We start from the raw sequence: 6,206 nt of genomic DNA on the forward strand, positions 1-6,206 counted from the left end.
ATGGCTTCTATTTTCAGCCAATCGGGAAACAGGTTTCAGGGCCCGCTTAGCGATTGGCCAGGAGGAGGATCCGTGTGGCAATAGCGAATATTCATTCGCTACTGTCACACAACTGGTGGGCTCAGAGTGCAGTGCTCTGTGCCCCAGATTCACCCTTTTTTGAAGCCTATTAGAGCCTCTGGCTCTAATCCATGCGTCCGGCGCCCTGGATGTAGATTAGGGGGCCGCATGCATGGAAAGAGGGGGCGACGCCCCTGTGCCCCCAATGGAGGGGCCACCACTGTGCCAATTGCTCCTGCTGATGCTGCTGTGAGCAGAGAGAGAGGAGAGAGCCGCTTCCGATGGGCACATCACTGGATTGAGAAAGGACTCAGGTAAGGTGGGTGAGGGAGGGATACAAACACAGGGAATTCTTTATACTGGGGCTGTACATCATCGATAAAAGGTGCACTCCCCTATTTTCCAATTCATATGTCCAAAGGTCACCAAGGATGGGAAGTAGATCCTATCAAAGCATAGGATATGAAAGGAAATTTGTAAGGGGTCCATAGGATCACATCATCAATAGGTGCAAGGTGCACTTACCTGTGGCATGATTTATGTGTCTAAAAGTACCCAAGGGTGGGAAGTACATAGTTAGATATGTTGAAAAAAAAAACACCATCTGGCTCAACCAATAAAAAACAGTAAAGAAAACCCAACCATACAATCCCACATACACAATCCATTACCCGTCCCAACCATACAATGCTATATACACAATCCTATACCCACTGCTGATCCAGAGGAAGGCGAAAAAACCCCAGCAAAGCAGGATCCAATTTACTACAGCAGGGGGAATAAAATGCATTTTACATTTAAAAATGATCAAATCTGTATGTACAGTAATCCCGCGGGGTCCCCAGATGGTGTGTAGCTTCCAAATGTAAAACTTCCGGTCTCGGCCGAAATCCGGAAGTGACATCACCCGGCAGAGCAATATTCTGCATTGAGGTGAGCGGCCATTGCACCTATAGGTGGTTGAATTATCTGCTGGTTTCTGGGAATTATTCCTCAATGTAGAAGATACTCTCTTCCTTTGATGATCGTCACTTACCTTTAGAGACACTGAATCTATTTATTTATATTTATTTTTATTTTTTTTCTTATTTTTCCACATATTTGTGGCTTTCTACTGGAATTTTTTGGACGATTACCTTTCACATTCAGTTCACTATTTATATTATGTGTTTGTTTTATTGAAGGTTTTTTGCACTTATCAGCACACTTCCTCACACAATTAGATTTTAACACATTATAGATATATTTGTATTTTTATCTGTGTATTTTAGTGCAGATTCTCTATATTATTACCATATTTTAAGGAGAAAAAAATTCCTTACTGATCCCCCAAGAGGCGATCGGATATTCCCTGGATCAACTTTACCTATAAATATTAGTACCCAGTTATATAATGTACACCTAGGAAAGAATCCAGGAATTTTTTTAAGCAATCTAGTGAGCTGGCCACAACCACCTCTGGAGGGAGTCTTTTCCACATTTTCACAGCTCTTACTGTGAAGAAACCTTTCCGTTTTTTGAGACAAAATCTATTTTCCTCCAGGCGTAAAGAGCGCCCCCTTGTCCTCTGTGAGGACCTTAAAGTGAATAACTCAACACCAAGTTCACTATATGGACCCCTTATGTATTTATACATGGAGATCACATCCCCCCTCATGTATTTATACATGGAGATCATATCCCCCCTTATGTATTTATACATGGTGATCATATCCCCCCTTATGTATTTATACATGGAGATCATTTCCCCCCCCCCCCTTATGTATTTATACATGGTGATCATATCCCCCCTTATGTATTTATACATGGAGATCACATCCCCCCTCATGTATTTATACATGGAGATCACATCCCCCCTCATGTATTTATACATGGAGATCATATCCCCCCTTATGTATTTATACATGGTGATCATATCCCCCCTTATGTATTTATACATGGAGATCATTCCCCCCCCCCTTATGTATTTATGCATGGTGATCATATCCCCCCTCATGTATTTATACATGGTGATTATATCCCCCCTTATGTATTTATACATGGAGATCATATCCCCCCCTTATGTATTTATACATGGAGATCATATCCCCCCTTATGTATTTATACATGGAGATCATATCCCCCCCTTATGTATTTATACATGGAGATCATATCCCCCCTTATGTATTTATACATGGAGATCATATCCCCCCTTATGTATTTATACATGGAGATCGTATCCCCCCCCCCCCCTTATGTATTTATACATGGAGATCATATCCCCCTCCCCTTATGTATTTATACATGGAGATCATATCCCCCCTTATGTATTTATACATGGAGATCATATCCCCCCTTATGTATTTATACATGGGGATCATATCCCCCCCTTATGTATTTATACATGGAGATCATATCCCCCCTTATGTATTTATACATGGAGATCATATCCCCCCTTATGTATTTATACATGGAGATTATATCCCCCCTTATGTATTTATACATGGAGATCATATCCCCCCTTATGTATTTATACATGGAGATCATATCCCCCCCCTTATGTATTTATACATGGAGATCATATCCCCCCCCCCTTATGTATTTATACATGGAGATCATATCCCCCCCTTATGTATTTATACATGGAGATCATATCCCCCCCTTATGTATTTATACATGGAGATCATATTCCCCCCTTATGTATTTATACATGGAGATCATATCCCCCCTTATGTATTTATACATGGGGATCATATCCCCCCTTATGTATTTATACATGGAGATCATATCCCCCCTTATGTATTTATACATGGAGATCATATCCCCCTTATGTATTTATACATGGAGATCATATCCCCCCTTATGTATTTATACATGGAGATCATATCCCCCCTTATGTATTTATACAAGGAGATCATTTCCCCCCCCCCCCTTATGTATTTATACAAGTGATCATATCCCCCTTATGTATTTATACATGGTGATCATATCCCCCCTTATGTATTTATACATGGAGATCATATCCCCCCCCCCCTTATGTATTTATACCTGGTGATCATATCCCCCTCTTCAGTGGCGTACCATAATGAGAAGGTGATTGTTTGCTAGGACCGCCTAGCAACCAATCACCGGCTCATTAACTAGTACAGTTAACTTCGGCATTTCCCGCCGACCGCTGTGTATGCAGGGCTCGTGAGCGAAGTGAGTCTCTCTCCCATTCTCTGCTTTGAACAGTTCCTCCCTCTCTTCTCTCCTCCTAATAAGGTAGAAGGGGGAGGGGCAATTGTATTGTAAAGTCGTTCTATTGGGGGGGGGATCTGCATTGTAGAGGGGTTTTATTGGAGGGGGGTCTGCATTGTAAAGGGGTTTTATTGGAGGGGGGGTCTGCATTGTAAAGGGGTTTTATTGGAGGGGGGGTTGTCTGGATTGTAAAGGGGTTCTATTGGGGGGGGTGTCTGCATTGTAGAGGGGTTTTATTGGGGGGGGGGGGTCTGCATTATAAAGGGGTTTTATTGGAGGGGGGGGGAGTTGTCTGCATTGTAAAGGGGTTCTATTGGGGGGCTTGTATTGTAAAGTGGTTCTATTGGGGGGGGGGCTGCATTTTAGAGGGGTTCTATGGGGGTTAGTATTGTAAAGGGTTCTATTGGGGGGGGGTGTATTGTAAAGGGGTACTATTGGGGGGTTTGTATTGTAAAGGGATTCTATTGGGGGGGTCTGCATTGTAAAGGGGTTCTATTGGGGGGTTTGCATTGTAGAGGGGTTCTATTGGGGGGGTTTGTATTGTAAAGGGGTTCTATTGGCGGGGGTTTGTATTGTAAAGGGGTTCTATTGACAGGGGCTTTGTATTGTAAAGGGGTTCTATTGGGGGGGCTGTATAATGTAAAGGGTTCTATTGAGGGGGGGGGGGCGAGGGCTATGTCATGTAAAGGGTTCTATTGGGGGGGTGCGGAAACTGTGTAATGTAAAGGATTCTATGGGAGGGTGGGGGCTGTGTAATGTAAGGGGTTCTTTTGGGGGGCAGGGGCTGTGTAATGTGAAGGGTTCCATGGGGGGTGGGGGCTGTGTAATGTAAGGGGTTCTATTGGGAAACGGGGGCTGTATAATGTAAAAGTTTCTATGGGGGGCGGGGGCTGTGTAACATAAAGGTTTCCATGAGGGGGTGTGTGGGCTGTGTAATGTAAAGGGTTCCAATGGGGGGGGGGGCTGTGTAATGTAAAGGGGTCCAGGGGTGTGTAATGTAAAGGGGTACGGGGGCTGTGTAATGTAAAGGGGGTCTTCCTACATTATACTCGCAGTTATTACTGCAGTCCTATAGAATTTTTTTCTGAATTTTCTGAAAGCGCATGCTGCATCTTTGGCACGCTTTCAGAAAACAGGAAAATAATTTTTTTGGGGGGAGTGACACCATAGTTTACTGCACCAGGTGACACCAACCCTAGTGACACCACTGGCGGTAGCACACAGTAAGTATGCCACTGCCAGTTACATGTATTTCTGTCTGGCGCCTCAGGTCAATCGGCGCCGTTTTTGCAGAGGAGGAGGGGCCTGGTCGCCGGGTCAATGTGCGGTTCGTCGCCTGCACGCCGGGGGGGGGTGCCAGATATAGGATCCGCCCCGGGTGCCAAATGCTCCAGGTACGCCCCTGCCCCTCTTATTTATTTATACATGGTGATCATATCTCCCCTTATGTATTTATACATGGTGATCATATCCCCCCTTATGTATTTATACATGGAGATCCTATCCCCCCTTATGTATTTATACATGGAGATCATATCCCCCCTTATGTATTTATACATGGTGATCATATCCCCCCTTATGTATTTATACATGTAGATCATATCCCCCCTTATGTGTTTATACATAGAGATCATATCCCCCCTTATGTGTTTATACATGGAGATCATATTCCCCCTTATGTGTTTATACATGGAGATCATATTCCCCCTTATGTGTTTATACATGGAGATCATATCCCCCCTTATGTGTTTATACATGGAGATCATATCCCCCCTTATGTGTTTATACATAGAGATCATACCCCCCCTTATGTATTTATACATGGTGATCATATCCCCCCTTTTGTGTTTAACATGGAGATCATATCCCCCCTTATGTATTTATACATGGAGATCATATCCCCCCTTATGTATTTATACATGGTGATCATATCCCCCCTTATGTATTTATACATGGTGATCATATCCCCCCTTATGTATTTATACATGGAGATCATACCCCCTCTTATGTATTTATACATGGAGATCATATCCCCCCTTATGTGTTTATACATGGAGATCATATCCCCCCTTATGTATTTATACATGGAGATCATATCCCCCCTTATGTATTTATACATGGAGATCATATCCCCCCTTATGTGTTTATACATGGAGATCATATCCCCCCTTATGTATTTATACATGGAGATCATATCCCCCCTTATGTATTTATACATGGAGATCATATCCCCCCTTATGTGTTTATACTTGGAGATCATATCCCCCCTTATGTATTTATACATGGAGATCATATCCCCCCTTATGTATTTATACATGGAGATCATATCCCCCCTTATGTGTTTATACATGGAGATCATATCCCCCCTTATGTATTTATACATGGAGATCATATCCCCCCTTATGTATTTATACATGGAGATCATATCCCCCCTTATGTATTTATACATGGAGATCATATCCCCCCTTATGTATTTATACATGGAGATCATATCCCCCCTTATGTATTTATACCTGGAGATCATATCCACCCTTATGTATTTATACATGGTGATCATATCCCCCCTTATGTATTTATACATGGTGATCATATGCCCCCTTATGTATTTATACATGGAGATCATATCCCCCCTTATGTATTTATACATGGTGATCATATCCCCCCTTATGTATTTATACCTGGAGATCATATCCCCCCTTATGTATTTATACCTGGAGATCATATCCCCCCTTATGTATTTATACATGGAGATCATATCCCCCCCTTATGTATTTATACATGGAGATCATATCCCCCCTTATGTATTTATACATGGAGATCATATCCCCCCTTATGTATTTATACATGGAGATCATATCCCCCCCTTATGTATTTATATATGGAGATCATATCCCCCCTTATGTATTAATCTAATCTCTCCTCACAGC

General features: G+C 42.5%; 1 protein-coding gene across 1 annotated transcript in view; it reads left to right on the forward strand.

The window, feature by feature from the left end:
- The window catches only part of LOC309569878 (alpha-1-antitrypsin-like protein CM55-MM), a gene marked incomplete at its 3' end in the record, with an annotated part of 131,415 nt that overhangs the window by 35,152 nt on the left and 90,057 nt on the right, over window positions 1–6,206 (forward strand). The gene's annotated exons all lie outside the window — the stretch shown is intronic.

This window comes from Pelophylax lessonae (assembly GCF_965119305.1).
Source record: "Pelophylax lessonae genome assembly, chromosome: 13".
Taxonomy (NCBI): Eukaryota; Metazoa; Chordata; class Amphibia; order Anura; family Ranidae; genus Pelophylax; species Pelophylax lessonae.